Genomic DNA, 16,872 nt, shown 5'->3' with positions numbered 1-16,872 from the left:
TGAGAGCTTGCATTAGTAAGCTGGGGTTATGGAGAGCTCTGATCAATAAATATGTTGCCACAGCTTTTTGGAGCATCCATCACTTGTCAGGAAATGCATTTAGGCTAATACCTGCAGAGGGCATAAACCAGCCATAGGAATTAAAACCTGCCATATGCCAAATGGTAATGCACAATTTAATGATCACAGGATCTGATAAATAAGCAAAACTGTGAAATGAATAAATACACTCTGGCATCAACATCTGCAACCCAACATGACCACATTTACAGGCTCAAGATTAACCTGCAAGGTGCTTCTCTGGGCTCGTCTGTTTTCAATACGTGGGCAGCAAAGGCAGCAGCCTGAAACCCTTCCCCAGGAGAGCACAAAGGACTTTCAGAACCAGTGTTTCTTGTTACCTCAAGCAGTGGTGTGAGTAGGAAATGAGTAGGCTTCCAGTGGAGGAAAAGCTGCAACTAAAGTCACAACAATGAGCTCTACTCCGTGGCTGTGCTGGGCAAAGCAATACAGGGAGGGACTGAAGCTGCGGCAAAGAAAGTTTAAGCTAGACAGCAGAAAAAATAGAGCAACTAGTCATTCCTGACTGTCAGGTGAGAAGTGAGGGGGATTTTAGGAAGAGGCCGGGCAAGCTAAGGAGAGATCATCATAGGACCAGAGGATCCAGAGAGCCTCTCCAACTCATCTGCCTCCCCTTGAGGTTTATCCCGTGCTTCTCCCAGCACTACCAGCACAGCCCAAGGTTCTCACAGAATAACCTAGGAGCAGTAGGATGAGACAGGAGGAAAAGAACAAGTCCTAAGTGAGAAATAACCCTTAAGAGACCAGACTGAGGGAAAGATATGCTGCTCCTGTCCTGCTTCAGCACCTATCCATGGGAGGGCTCAGCACTGGAAAGGGAGGATAAGCAGCATGAAATTAAGAAAGGAAAAATCTCAGGTCTGTAGCAAGAAAAAAACTTCCTGACAGGAAGATTTATGAGGCTGTGGAGAAGCTTTTTCCAAGGAAAGCCTAGGGCATTTGAAACTAGATTAAAGAGTGGATGCAGGGATGCAAACAGGGACAACATTTGTGCTGCAGAAGAGTTGGACTAGAGAGTTGAACTAGAGGAATGGCATGCAGTGCACATTGCTGATTTATTCCTGATCTGTTGTGCTATCTGTGCATGCTCTCCCACAACCCCCATCATCAGATTTTCCCTGGCCTTGAGAACATGGAAGGTGGCCTTCCTGGCCAGCATGGATCAGGGATCATTAAATACCCCTTTCTTCCAGCTTGAAGACCAGCTCAAAAATCTCCTTGGTCCATCTTCAATCAGCTCAAGCACAGCCCTGCAATTCCTCTGGCATGTGCTGCCAGGCCCCCTGAGATGGCCAGCAGCATTTCAGCAGCACGTCAGCCAGAGCTGTTATGGTGCAAGGAGATGCTGGTAGTAGATTTAGAATAGGTATTAGGAACAAAATCTTCACCATGAGGTTGATAAGGCACTGAAAACTTGCCCAGAGAACCTGTGGATGCCCCATCCCTGGCAATGTTCAAGGCCAGGTTGGATGGGGCTCTGAGCAACCTGTTCTAGTGGAAAGTGTTCTTGCCCATGGCGGGGGTGGGTTGGAATGAAATGGTCTTCAAGGGCCCTTGCCAACTAAAACTGTGATTCTATGATTCTATGATTTTATGTGAACAGGTCAGCTGCATTTTAGGCACCCTCAGGTCTCTAGACCAGAGTCATTGAAGGCAAAGGGCTACAGCAACACACAAACTTCACGGGGGCAAAAAGAAAAAGATCACATGGGCTGAAGTCACCACCTCAGTACAAGCCCATGGACAGACACTGGAGGCTGTCACTCACCATGATCTGGACCACTTCTTTCTCTTGGGACTCCCCGTGTCAGGATCTGTCCTGCAGCTGCCCTGGGCATAGCATGGGGTGGACAAGGCCAGCACTTGTGCTAAAGACCTTTTCTGAGCATTCCTCAGCTCAGTGCAGACCCTCACAAGCAGCTCACACCACAGCCAGCCTACATTCCAAGCTCAGTCAGGAGAGCCCAAGCACAAGATGTGCAGTGGGGAATCCAAGCCCACATGAGCATGGATGCTTGAGCCACTGGGGACAGAGTGATAGCAGGTTGAGCAGTTCAGACTCTCTAATACTTGTGCTGGTGCTGATAACAGCTCTCTTTGAGCGTGAGCTCTGAGGGAGATCCTGGCCTGATTAAGAGCAGCAGCAAGTTTCTGCTTTGGCTTTGCAGCCCACCAAAGTTTTGAAGCTATTTCCACCCAGTCCTTTCCTGCACCCTTCATTCCCCCCTACTTGACTCCACTAGTAATACCTCAGCACAATGAGCCTGCTCATGCAGCTGATCCACCTGAAATGAACCTGGCATACCCTACACCTCCCAAAATAGTTTTTTTGCCAGATCATGGCACTTCTTGGCTCACCATGCAGTCACAGGAGCACTGGTGATGAAGTTTGCAATGGGGTAGACTTGTTTTTGGCAGAAGGGCAGTACCTCACAATCCTTTCTCAGTTTATGACATTGTCCCACTGCTTCCAACAGCCAGTACCCACATGGTAATTCAACAAATCTGTGCCCCTTCACTGTCTCTGTAGGACACAAAGGAACACAAACCTGCTTTCCCTAAAGAGCCCATGAAAACTAAGGCATAAAAAATTGGAAGAAATGTCTCAATCCCTCAATCCATGTTTGAGCTAGGCTCTGCTAGCCAGACTCACTGTTATTCTTTGGCCACCTGCTTGCCTTCCTTCAGTGATCATGTGCCATTTTGCAAACAGCCCCCCCTACACACACACACACACACACACACACACTTTGCAATGTCACCTCCAATTCTCACAGCAGCCTCTCCCTGATTTGATTATATCACTGGCAGTTTGCTCCCTGATTAGCCCTCCTGCTGCAACCCCCAGAACAATCCTGTTGCAGAGTTGTGGGTGATGAACAGCTCCCTAACCTGATCTCCATTAGGATGCCACTGCGCTCCATAATAACCCCTACCCAGACTGGGAAGACAGGGCAGAAGCAGGCCCTGCCAAGGGACAATGCCATGAGGATGACAGCCACACTCAGATTTCCAAGGGACATTTGCTTTTTTCCTTCCAGTTCAACCTAAAATTGATTTTTAGCTCCTGAGGGTGTCCATCTACCTGAGAGACCAGGATGTCCACCCCTTGGCCTCCTCAACATAACAGACTGCCAGGTGAGCTACAAAGACTGCAGCCCCTCGGCATGCCTTACTACCAAGTCCCCTTCCAGACTGTTCCACCTATGTGGAATAATTTGTGAAAGCCTCTTCTGACACCATGTAATCAAGCAGTGATATGTAAGAGGGAGCTCTCATTCCTCACTCCTGTGTCATGACAGGTGACGAATTAAGAAAAATTATAACCCAGCACAGATTCAAATGAGAAAATTGCACCCTGTCTTTCCAGGACCCTCATCACTGCAAACACAGGAATGCTGCTTTCCCTCCCAGCCTCAGCATGGAACAGCAGAAGGGAAGTGGGTCTGGAAACAGGCGCTGAGGCACATATACCTGCCACTAGACAAAAACTGGACGCTAAGCTTGTGCATGCCAAAAGCACAAGCACAGCCACTCCTGATGTGTATCAGTGGGAAGGGAAGGGAGCAGCCCCAATTCTCCTGTGGAGCATGAGATGGAAGCAGCCATTCTGCTGCTGTGTCCTCTGTCATGCCCACCCTGCTGAGGTACAAGGGTGTGGTGGAGAGTGCACCCTCTTACTGTGCAACCCCAGCATCCCAGCAGCAAAGGAATGAACAAATCTAGAGATACTAACGTTGTACACAAATTCAGAACAGATGTTCCAGCAAGAACCCAAAAAAACAAAATTATACATAATTAAGAAATAGATAGAGGAATTCTGTTCCTTTTTACTTTGTATTTTTTTTTCCCTGGAAAGTGTTCCCATGAGCCTGAAGGCCACGCCAGTGGCTTCCTGCAATGTCTCATCATGGAACGGGTGAAATATCCCCTTTTGGGATGAGTTATTCAAAACCTGGACTCTTTTATTTGACATCTGCTGCAAGAGAAGCCAATGCAAGGAAAGGAAGAGATCTTCTGTTTCACCATCTTGCAATAATTCAGGACAATTGAAGGGACAAAAACCAGAAAACAACCCCAAAACCCGAAGGAGTGGGGGAAGAGAGAACAACTCACAAAAAATAAAAAGAATCGGCCATTCCTAAACACAGAGCAGTGATGCAGCCAAACCAAACAGTAATGATTCATGGACCTGTCTTCACCCTTCATTTTTCCCATAATGAGCAAAGAAACCACAGAAATGTGGAGCTGAGGTCTCTCTCCACTTCCAAGGAATGGGGATCTATGAGACTACACTGCCCTTTGAGAGGTTTCATCATGGTCCAGCCCCCACCAACAGCCTCCTTAGCCATCTCACTTCATCTTAATTCATCCATTGTCTTTGCTGGACTGGGTTTGCTCACCCCCTGCACCAGGGAGGTGGAAACAGGTACCACAGACAGAGTTCTGCTCCTACCTTTGGTGGGGCTAGCTGGACAACAAACACGTTGTCCCCACCCAGCTCTGCTCACAGCTCAGCCTGATGTCACTGAAGCCAGCAGGAGCCATCTCCTCTCTAGGCTTGAGTAGTGTTGGCTTGTGAACAGACTCAACACCCCATTTGGGAGTCCCAGCTCTGCACAGACAGGCAGTGCCCTCCACCCTAAAGCTAAAGAGACACAGCTGGGCTCCCCCAGAGAGGGATGAGACTGAAGACCACTGCTCAGCTTTTGAACATCACAGAGATACTGAAAACTATGGATAAACTTGTTCTATGCAAATAGCTGCAAGAGCTCACAACACTTCTTGTCCCATCCCAAAGGTCCAGATGCTCCTGTGCTTCCTGCCTGCAGTTCAGCCAGGGAACAGGTTTCATTCTCATTTCCTGTGCTGCACCACACTGAGCCCCATGGGTCTGGTTCAACAGCTTTGAAGAGGTGGCAGAGGACACCCTGAAAAGTAGGATGATTGCTCTGTCAATCCTTCCACAACAATGGAGAGTGCAGAGCAACAGCATCTTCATCCTCACCTTCTCCACCTCAGTACAGCGTTGCATTTCAATATCAGCTCCCCCAGACATCATGGTGGCCACCAACAGCCTAGGGCTTTCAGGAGACAAGTGTCCCCAAAGGCTCTGAAATTTTACCTTCCTTATTTCACCACTGTGTGGTGGCAGGGGCTGTGTACCACATCCCCACACTATAATCCACAGAGGAAGGATGATTCAGATGCCTCTGGGTCCACGCTCACTCTCTGATTTGCTTTGGGAGTTGAGTGGCTCAGAGCCCTCTTTGAAGCCATGAGTTGCTTCTCTCTTCCTCTCCAAAATTTTGGCAGCTCTCCAGGGTTTACCAGCAGGTGAGCAGCTCAGAGCCGAGTCAAATTCCAGGTCGTCCCAAGATAGACATTAAGTCCAGGGTCAGAAAGGTTTGTCTCCCTACACAATTTAATCCCAACACTGTTGGAGTCCATCAAGCCCCATTAGAAGGAGTCAGAGCAATGGGGCAGCAGAGAGCTCCTCTCCACAGATATATGTCAGGATATGACTATTCTCTGAGTTGTGTTACCAAGGCAGGCTCACTTTCAGCCTCTGTTCTTGCTTCAAATATCTGCTGCAGTCTCCACATGGCAACAGAGAGCTGGGCTTGCTACCCTTTCATTCGGCAGTCTGGGCCAGACACTGCTTAGTTCTCACGAGGACTGGTCCTGCCAATTGGCTAACCATGTCCTCTCCTGCTCAAAGCAGTGCTCCAGTCACTGTGGCCCTTCAGGGATCAGAAAAAAATTCAATCAGATCCAGCAGCTCAATAACACTTTGCCTTGGACTTCAGCAGATGAGCGGCAGGTACCGAGGGAGCAGTAAGAGATGCAGGAGAGCTGAAATGGAGTATTCCTCCTGGTTATATTTCATTTTCATGCTGTCTCGGCAGCTTCGCATTCAAGTCAGGGAGCAAAGAGACAAATCGTTGAAGACAAGCCACTTTACAAGGATTTCTATTCCCATTTTGTGGCCCCTGGGGATTCTTCTTGCACTGCCCCCAAGCCTGTTAGAGAACAGCTTGATGTTTGCAAAGGTTGCTCACCTCCTCTGAGTGGAAATGCAAGTGTTTGTTCTGCTTCTTAGGGGGATGGTTATCTTGTTAGATTTGTAAGAGCATTTAACAGGTTGCTTAGCTTCATGCCCTTGAAATATCTAAGGCAGCATTTTTCAAAAGTACCATCAGCATTACTCTGGGCTCAAGCTAATTATCCCCATCTCCCAGCAGGACAATTGGCTCAGTCCAGTACACAGCGCTGACCCAGGCACAGGACTACTCCCACAGGCACATCTGTGCCTGCCTGTCTCAAACCTGGGCAGGTGCCGGCCAGGCATTCCTGCTTCCCTCCTATTCCTCACTGTGCCCAGATATGGGGGTATCAAGACAACCACTGTGGAGATGGACACCTGTCCAGACCAGGACTTCATCTCTCCTGGTGTTGAGGCTGTAACTCCCAGGCATAGCCCCACAACATCCCAGGTTTCCAAAGGTGTTCTTGATGTCTCCATGCCATTCCCTCTGCCTAGGACAGAAGTGGCACATCAGAGTCCCTCAGGACCACACAGGAGCTCAAACATCCCTGTCTGGCAAGTCCCATCCCACAGGTTTCCCTTAGGCCATCACAAAAGTTTTCCTTACCGTCTTTCCTCCTTTGTGCCCATCTTGGTGCTATCTTCCCCTTTTCCTTAATATCATCCACTGAAGTACTTTCTTACTCCTCATTACACCAATTTTTTTGTCTACAAAAGCCACCTCCTTGTACCTGGTACGTATCCTGCCAGGCCTCCTCATCTCTTCCATGCTGATGTCCATGTCCCCTAACATCCAACCCTGCTGCTGGTCAAAGAGGATGGCAGAGTCTTGTCAAGTTGGGCATGATAGTCCAAGAGGACACCAAGGGGCAGGGGCCATTGCCAGGCTGGGCTCTGTGCCTTCCCTCCTCACAGGGTCAAGGCCAACAGACAGCTCTGGCAGGGCCCTCAGCAGTAGGGGAGCAGGAGAATCCAGGAGACATTACAACCCTGTGGGACAGGGGCAGTCACCCCGGGAGCAATTAATGACCCGGTGCAAGTCACATGCCATTGCACCCTTGTTAGCAAGATCCAGCTCGTTGCACCTCCTCTGCAATTCACAATCACTTAACAAAGCCGCTGATGTCAAATTAGCCAAACATCAGTAAGCAGGGAATGGTCGTCACATTCATCCTGTTAACTGATGGCTAATTACCCCATTGTGCCTCCCATGTAATAATTGCAAGCTAAGTGTTTCCTATAGCCCACCAGTACCATTTAAGCTTTAGGAAGGATCAAGGCAGCAGATCTGTTTCTCCAGTGCTTTTCATGCTTCTGTACCTACCCTTGGAGTTCCAGTGGCAGTATCAAGGAGCTGGCCCTTCCCCATTTTTGCTAATGGCGCTAGATGTTCAGAGAGGAGTTTGCAGCTATTTAGGTCCATCAGGGGATTAGGGGGTGGTGTCAACATCCCTTAGGACAATAGAGGAGTCTGATGCAAAGCTAGGCTCCGGGAGCTGGTGGCAGAGCTAAGGGGCTCCAGGCTACAAGCAGCAGCCAAGAAGTCAGTGCAGGCAGCAAGAACCTCTTTGCCCAGTGGATTGCAGGTTACTACATTTACGGGGAAGGACAAGGCACCTGAACACCCTACCCTGTGCACAGCTGCTAATCACAAAATCACAGAATGGCCTGAACTGGAAGGACCTTAAAGACTATCTTGTTCCACCCATACTTTCCACCAGACCAAGTTGCTCAGAGCCCCATCCAACCTGATCTTGAGCACTACCAGGGGTGGGGCATCCACAGATTCTCTAGGCAACCTGTGCCAGGGCCTCATCACCCTCACATCAGACTGAGACACAGGGATAGAAACACATCTCAGCTCTGTTCAGAGTCTGGGAGGTGCTGGAAGGCAAACCCTAGGGATACTTCACATTCTGTGCCAAACACCAGGAACAAAGTACTGCAAACACTGCTGTTAGCCAGAGATTTGAATTTTGCCCTCAGGACGCTCCAAAATGCAGCTTCAGGCAATGCAGCACAGGCCCACAAGAAGGGCAATGCTCCACAGCCTGACTTTTCTGCCCCATCTTGCCCTCCCCACCATCTTGTGGTGCCCATATCGTATCTGATGACTGATGGACACTCCTGGGCTCCCAAAGTTTTGAAGAGTAATTTCCCCACCTGGGCCAAGAGTGAGGGTCTCTCCAGGGTGTGCAAATGGTGACACACAGGAAGGAAGAAGCTCTGAGAGAAGGCAAAAAGGGAAGGACTCCTGAGAGCATCCTTGATCACCAAGGATAATTAAGTGGGCTTCCTGCCAGATTCTTCAGATGTCTAATTAATACAGTAAGACCGCTGCTCATCAGTGCAGGCTGATCCCAGTGCAGAAGGCTCCCCAGCTCAGCCTCAGCTTGCTTTTGTGATGGGATGAAGGCAGAGACTGAGCTGCTGGGCTCAGAGCTCTTTCTGCTGGCCTTTCTCCTCTTACCTGATCTGGGTATCCAGCTGAGGAAAGGTGGGATATAAACCTCACCATGCAGACCCCAAGGGAGCAACAGCAGAGCTGAACCCAGTCCTTGGGAGACTCCACCCTCACCTGCTCACTACACTCATTCTGGTTTCCGAAGGAGCCCTGAGAACCAGCAGCATGCAGGAAACATTGCTGTAAGCAAACCAATGCTGTCTCGCAGAGAAATCTGGTAACTCCTGTCAGTCATGCTACAGCTTGCCATGAAAGTGTCTTACCTCTCTGTTCTGGGTCTGCTGCAAGTGCACAAGAGCACAAGCAGTGTTGGGGGAAAATTTCTGGCATAGCATGTCTGGTCATGGGGGACTACCCAGGGCAGGAAAACAGGCTCAAATATTTCAAGCTGCAAAGCTGCTAGAGAAGACCACTTGGCTGCTGCACAAGCGAAGACTGATAACAAGAAAATTAAAAGAAGATCCAATGCACATTTCCTTCACAGGTACCCAGCAATATTTGCCATCTGGAGTGCCACTTCCCTCCAAAAGACCACGGAGACCTCATGGATCCAGCTGGATATGGCATTCCTCTTCTGACAGAGCAGCCATTGCAAGGCTGATAGGGTGACCCCTGCACCCTAATGCAGTGCAGGACCAGCCAACTCTCACTGCTGTGGATCCAGAGAGAAAAACAGACCACTCCTGAGGAAGGCGGGATGGGAAGCAGTGAGGAATCACAGAATCTTTTAGGTTAGGAATGATCTCCAAGATCAATGAGTGAAACCTTCAACCAATCCCCACCTTGCCAACTAGAGCACAGCACAAGGGGCCATATCCATTGGTTTCTCAGACAACTCCAAGGATGGTAACTCCACGACTTCCCAGGGAAGTCTGTTTGAATTATTGACAATCTTTTCCATTAATAAATTAATCAAAACAACACTGTTGACAATTTCTAGAAGAACAGCTCCAGGCTCTCTTCTTACTGTGGCTTCAGGAGGTCTCTGAAACTAAATTAGTGTTTCTCAACCATTTCCCTGTGTGATGCTGAATGATATTTTTGTTGCTAGAGAGGATTTTGCACAAAGTGCTTGGTCCCTGAGTTCACCAAAGAAGCCATGAAACTTTGCTCTGCCCTCCGAGCTACGGTGCCCAGAACCCACACACAAGGTGCCCATCACATACATGTATGGATGGCAAAATCCTCCTCAACAGTGTTTCCTTGGGAAAAGGGAATGACATTGCCACGAGGACACTCATTAAAATGAATCAAAACTAGAAAAGAAGCCAAGGAGATGAATCCTGTGCAGGAAACATAGGGACTGGATAAAAATAGCCTTTCAGAGGCTCAGCATGGGTACATTCCTCCTCACAGAAAAAGAGCTTTGAAAGGCCAGCTGGGTAAAACTGCAGAGCAAGGAAGGAAAGGGGGCAGATTTCACATACTGAAGGCTTGTTCAACTAAGGAATTTTTAAAAGCACAGCCTCAGGCAGGTTAAATGTAAATACACAATAAGACAGCCAGAAAAGAGTATGAAGAATCAATTTGCCATTACCATAAAAATGAACAGTCCCTCCTTCAAGGGTCCCTCAGGGTCCCTGTTTCAGGAGCAGCAGAATTTGCAGGACCATGAGCTCACAGAATCACAGAATTCCAGAATGTTGGAAGGTAGCGCAGAGGGCCACCTGGTCCCAACCACCCTGACCGTCCTAGAACACATGGCACAGGATTGCATCCAGACAGTTCAAGAGTACTACCAGTGAGGGAGACTCCACACAGCCTCTCTGGGAAATCTGCTGATCACCTGCAGAGGAAAGAAATTCCTTCTCATGTTCAGATGGAACTTCCCACACATCAGTTTCTGCCCGTTGCCTCATGCCCTATTGGGCAAAACACCAAGCAGAGCATGGTCCCTCCTCCTACACCCTTCAGATACTTGTATATGCTGAGGAGGACCCCTCTCAGTCATCTCTCCTCCAGGCTGAACAGGCCCAGCTCACTCAGCCTTTCCTCATAAGAGAGATGCTCCATTCTCTCAATCACCTTCACAGCCCTCTGCTGGGTCCAGTTCAGGAGAAGCACACTTCTCCTGTACTAAGAAGCCCAGATCTGGACACAGCACTCCAGATGCACCTCAATAGGGCTGAGTAGAGGGGCAGATTCACCTCCTTAACCTGCTGCAATTCTCCTCCTAATGCACCCCAGGACTCCACTGGCCCTCCTGGCCACAAGGGCACTGCTGGTTCATGGACAGCTTGTTGTCCAACAGATAGCCCAGGTCCTTGTCCTTCTGCTTTCCAACTGGTCAGCCCCCATTCTGTGCTGATGCAAGGGGTGAATTCCTCCCCAGATGCAGGACATGATCAGTTGAGGACAATCCTACAGCAGAACAAAGCAGAGGACCATTATTATTCAAACACACTGCAAGCAGGTTTGGAAAGGTTCCCATCTCACAAGCTTTTCTATGGCTGACCTCAAAACAAACCTGAAGACAAGCAGCAAAACAACCCCTAAAGGAGCTGAGTTGGTGGCAGAAGAGCAGGGAGGTTTTCTCCCAGTTAGAAATGGACAAACAGTCTGGGATGCATGGCCAGTTTCTCAGCAAAGGGGCACAGACCTTCAGGCAGGGAGCACAGGCACCTGGACTGCTCAGTCTGTGCATGAATGAATTAGGGAAAGGTGTGGGCACTCAGGTGACATCTTCTGCCAGCATCACGTGTTTAGGGTAACCTGATTTCTAAAAGCTGCCAAAGGACCTGCCAAAACTGCTTATCAATGAGATGACAAATGAGATACGGGGTTGGTTTACACAACAGAAATAAACCATTTGGGGCACTGCCAAGCTCATGAACTAGGTGCTGCTGTTCCAGACAATGGTACCAGTTGTCAGGAAATAATAGCAAAATGTTAACATCATCATATAACAGTGTACATCTGTATACATGCACAGTGTGTATGCTCCTGCTCTCCCAGAACCCCAGATGGAGGCAATCCAAGGTCTGGGAAAGCTTCTGTACCAGAAGGAATATTCTGTACCAGAATTGGTCAAGTGGGACACTGTTGCCTGGAAAAGAGATTGTGTACAGCCAGGGAAAATAGAAGTCCTTAGAGACATGGAGAAGGTACAGACGGAGTACATATATTCTTCACTGTCTCTTGGCACAAGGAGTGGTCAGCAACTAAAATTGCCATGCTCCAACAATCCCAGATCTTGCAGTAGGCTGAAATATTTGGGAGAGGGAGCAGGCTTTACTGGGCATGTGCTAAGCATGTGCTACTGGAGGAGCCCAGGCAGTGTGGTTGCCTTCCCTCCCAGATGGATCTGTGGTCCAGTTTAGCTCTGGTGTGTTCAAAATGGGCCACCCTTTAAAAGTGCCTCTCCTTCTTTGCAAAAATAACTGTACCCTGGAGGCCAGTGCAGGAGGAGTTTGGAGCAGGACCAGTGACTCCAGCAGTCATATCCCTGTCTTCAAAGGGAAGGGATGCCTGATTTTCACAGGGCTTATGGTCCTCCTGCTTGCCCTGGGGCACACAGAGTGATAATATGCTGAAAACCCAGAATTCATGCCCTTCTCTTCAGAGATTTTACTTCACACATCCAATGGGCATTCAAGAGGCTGCAAAAACACCTCCCTGGTTCCATGCCAGCCAAACTGGGTGTCCCCCCCTCCCCGTCCCACCATCTCCTCTACATCACCCACACATTGGAGCTGAGACCTGTTGCAGGCACCTGGCAAGTGCCCCATTTTTCTACCCCTGTGAGGTAGGCAAGTCTTTGGATTTTGAAGGTAATGAGCTCATGGTGACAAGCTGAAGCAAGATTTCTGGCTGGTGTAGCTAGCACAAACATTAAATTAAAATGAATCTACTCTCAGTTCCAGTGCTGGGCAGCTCACAGCAGCATGGTTGGTCATGCCTGAGAAGGAACTTGTGCCAGTTTTGCCTGGACAGTAATGCCTGGATCAAAGAAGATTGTGAAAGAAATTAAATGCAGTGTAGATAGGTTCTCTGTGCCTGCTTGTTATAAATACACACCAAAAATATTCACTTTTAGGCTTAAATTCCACCTTCTAAATAAGCTATTATTTAGCACAGCCAAGCAGTCAGACTAGATTCTTGCTTTTGTATTTTGATGATTAAAGACAATCTGACATTTTAGATGCTTCTGATGCAGTCCAGAGCTCTTTTCTGTACCTAACCAGCCACAGTCCCCATACTTCAGCCCTAATGTGGAGCAGTGAGAGTCTTCAGCTATTGATCAGGGAGCCCATAACCTTTTCTAAAAAGTGGCCACCAACCTCAGAGAGCAGCTGGGGCTTTGTCAGGACATTTGTGGTGCTGGAGGCATGGAGACCATTCTTTGCAGTGTGGCCAGGAATTGTGTTCATGCACTTTCTAGGCCAGCACATCTCTCTCAAATTAGGGTTCCTCTCTTTCAGATTAGGTGCTTAAATTGGTAGAAATGCAGCAGACACCCCTGAGATGCAGCTTCTCAAAGAGGAGAAGTTTACTCTCCTGGGCCCAGAATGAGGCATTTCTAGGGTGGACCCCACTCTCTTTTCAGAGCAGGGAGCCCTGAGGAGACAGAACTGACAAACTGTTCCCTCGACCAGGCATCTGTCCATGTGCTCCAGCTCCTTGCCTTGCTGTGCCCCATTGATGGTGGGGATGATGATGGTGAGGTTCAGCACTGTGCATTGCTAAGTTCCTTCTTGAGTCTCAGCTCAAATACCCTGCGAGCAGATGCCACTCTGATCTGTAGAGAATCACCTGTTTTGGGGGAGGGCAATGACAAAATTCAGCACTGAGAAACCAACCTTGCACATCACTTGAGCTCTAGCTTTCTCATCTTTTTTACCAGGAGCTAAATCCAACTGTGACACAGACCAGAGCTGCAGCTGGCAGAATCAGACCCTGACAGCAGGCCATGTCCATGCAGAGTGTGCAGGAGGTTTCATCTGGACACAAGCCCCTGGCCCCATGCTTCAAGGTCATTGGCAGGGCAAATAGTTACTTACCACATCTTTCGGAGTAAAAATTCAAGAAGGGTCAAGACAGGCGACAACAGCCCAACTGCTGCAGAAAAACATCTTACAAACCAGTCCCTGCACACAAGGTGCCGCAGGAGGCTGGTTTGCACCTGCCAACATTGACAGAAAGGTAAACGTTGAGCAGGGCTCCAGGATCTCTTTGAGAAATGGTTTTCCCCAGGATATTCTTGAGATGAGCCGCAGTGGTCCACCCTAGGTTGCTCTGAGTGGCAACCATGCACAGTGCTAAAAAAAACACCACGGAAAGAAAAGCTGAGCCAAAGGCACATGGGGAGGCTGCAGGAAAACTAAACCTGCTCTGTTTTGAGGTAGACAAAACAGCAGTCAGGAAGGAGAAATATTCCCAGAGCCACCCTACCACTCCAAAGCAGGCAGGCTGTAAATGTATCTGTTACTAATGCCATCAACAGCAAAATGTTACAAAGAGGGGAAATTCCCAGAATTTTAGGGGTCAGGCACTGCAAAGAAGTACTTCTCCCCAACTGGAGAGACTGCTGCTTCACTCCAGATCCACAGTGATGGAAGCAACAGCAGGATCCAGCCCTGCAGCCCATTTAATATCAAAAAGAAACATCTGTTCCTTTGATTAAAAAAAAACAAAAGGCAAAAAAAAGGCCAACAAAAAAAAAAAAAAAAAAAAAAAAAAAAAAAAAAAGGAACAAGCCTCAGATAACAGCCTGAGTGGCTTCTTGAAGATTTGGATATTTTTCCCCTTTTTACAAATGGTAATTTCAGGCTGATGAAAGGAGAGTAACGTGACACATTGACTGCACAAGCTGTCTGCACAGAGGAAAAACAGCTGATGCCCAAAAATGTGGGGTGCTGCTCCAAACCTTCCCCACCTACTGATACCACACCATTGCCCTGCGCCTCAATTTGCCCCTGTGAAAAAGGATTTTCATTTCTGAAAAAACAGGATCAGGCAAGGAGGTGGTTTGGCAGCTACTTTTTAATGTCCCTTCAGCTCTCAGAGGACATTTCACAAGGCAAAGCTTCCTTCTTGGCACTTTCTTAGCTTCAGGAAAAGCCTCTAGCCTCACCCTTGGCAGGGAGCTTTCTCCTTTATCCTGCCCTTCAAGTCAGGCAGATGATTTTAGAAGAGACTCTGATCCTTAGGAGTCAGAGTGCAGCCCACCAATTCACTTTGACCACCCCACTGTGTAGGGATTGGCAGCTGCCCTCCATCCCCATGTCCCTGTCCTGCTCCCAAGAGACACCACCTTCTGCTACCAAAACTGAATATCAGAAATGCTGCAGCTTGTTTTCATGTCCTTGGGTTGGTTTGTTTTTCCACAGGATATTTTTATTCTTGCCCTGATCCCAGTCATACTGGGGATTTAAAGTTTCAGCCAAAGCAATAAGAAGTAAAGAGCAAAGAAAGTGAATTGAGATCCAGAGAATTTCAATAAATTAAAAGGAAAAAAAATTGAAGGATAAAAAAAAAAAAAAAGACATAGCCCAGCACAGAGGAAGCAAAGCAATCAGAGCAAAAGCTGTCAGCTTTGCCAGTTCCCCTTTGTTTGCAGATCAAATCCACTGCCTCTCTCGTCCAAAACTAACAACTCCTAAGTCTCCCTCATGCTCCCTGGGGAGGTGTTTTCTATATTGGAAACAAATCTATTTTGACACTCCTGATGCTGTTTTACCCAAATTGCCCTCTGTCAAGCAGCTTCTCTTGTTTCCCATTTGTACCACACCATGCTCCTGGTTCAAGCCCAGTGCCAGGCAGTGCTGGCATCAATCTGGGCTTGCACTGACCCAGACAGAGGCTACTCCAAGGTTCCCTACCACCAGCTCCCTCTCCTACCCACCTCTCTGCCCTTTGGGAAAATTTAGCTCAAGCCAAAGCTCATTTGGCAACTGAGTCCTTGATGGTGCACAGGGAAGGGTCTTGGTGCTAAACTCCAGCCAACAATGACTGCTTAAATGCCCTTTCCCTGCAGCACCCCAAGATTCAGGAAAACCTGACTTCCCTGATGGGGATGACCAGACATGGGAAAGAAATTAACAGGCTTTACAAGCAAAAGGATGGAAGAAGTCCCAAAAAGTCATGTTGGCTCTAAACCCTCAGGGCAACTTCACAATTGAGTATCTGACTAATTTTACAGGAGCCTTCCAGGCAGGAATTTCAGTCCTGCCCTATCTGTTTACCTGAAAGGGATATTCTCCACCCTGGGAGGAAAGTCTTAAAGCATCTGTGCCTCAGCATTGATCTCCCTGCCGAGACAAGAGGTTTGCAGGTCATCAGTAGGAATGGTCATGTAGGATTGTCCTCTGTATGCAGTTAAGGGATTTAAGAGATGCTCCTCATGTACTTGAGGTGTCAGTGGTACTGAATTATGCATGCTCTGGGGGCTCAGGTAGGATCATGCCTGGCTAGGCTGTAAGAACTGAGCAAGATAAAGTTTGGCAGATTTTCTTGGCCTAGCTGAGCTCACAACAGCAAGTACCCTTGTGATGGAGGCTCCCATCACCACTAGACACTGACCAACAAACCTGTCCAGCCAACTGATTTCTCCACACAGTGTTTATCCTGTGCTAACCCATGTGAATTAATTTGTTGGCTGTTTTGCACCTGAGTTGCTGTGCAACTTTTCATACACACATTAACAAAGCTTTTCTCCTGCACACAGACCAGCCCCAATCCCAATGATTGTCTTTTGCAGGCACTGAACTCATTCTCCAGAGCCTTTCAGAAGAATTAGAATTCTTGTGATTTGTTGCAGGCCCAGCCTTGTTGACCCATTGCCCATCCTGGTCTTCACTGTGTCCCAAAGCTATGGGGTTTTGACCTGGTTCCTCCCAGGCACAGTTTGCACCTCTCTGCTTTCACCGGTGTCCTGCAAGGTGGGGATCACCCCCACCACCTCCTACGGTCTTTTATAGAGATCTGCTCAGCGCCAGTAAGGCTGAGGCAGAGACTGTAATGAGAAGAAAATTAAATCATGAAACACTAATAATTATCAGCATCCCAATTAGCTGACAGGGATGGCAGCCAGCCATCAAGAGCTGGAGGAGGAAGGCAGCATCCCTGCAGCTTCTGCGCCTCAATGGCCATGGAGCTCATCTTCACACTGCACAGATCCACTCCTCTCTGAGGGCAGCCATGGGGGCACATGTGAGGATGACTTTCTCTCCTTTTCCTGGCTTTGAGACAACGTTTCACAGCTGCAATTGCTGGACTGGAGTTTGGAGATCCGCAACGCTTTGTCGAGAGCTGTACTCTCCCAGTGAGCTGCTAACAG

The 16,872-nt window shown here is 48.4% G+C and overlaps 1 protein-coding gene across 5 annotated transcripts in view; it reads right to left on the bottom strand.

Annotated features, from left to right (window-relative positions):
• The window catches only part of GALT (galactose-1-phosphate uridylyltransferase), a 55,609-nt gene that overhangs the window by 21,423 nt on the left and 17,314 nt on the right, over nucleotides 1-16,872 (bottom strand). For 2 of the 5 annotated variants that reach the window (XR_014951477.1, XM_085567347.1), the window contains exon 12: nucleotides 1-16,872. This exon is cut by the window's left edge. The exons of 2 other annotated variants lie outside the window; for them this stretch is intronic. The gene's annotated coding sequence lies outside the window, so the exon portion shown is untranslated. One more of the 5 variants, XR_014951478.1, reaches the window with a different exon arrangement.

This window comes from Lonchura striata, chromosome Z (assembly GCF_050655825.1).
Source record: "Lonchura striata isolate lonStrDom1 chromosome Z, ASM5065582v1, whole genome shotgun sequence".
Classification (NCBI taxonomy): Eukaryota; Metazoa; Chordata; class Aves; order Passeriformes; family Estrildidae; genus Lonchura; species Lonchura striata.
This window is presented reverse-complemented; position numbering and strand designations above follow the sequence as displayed.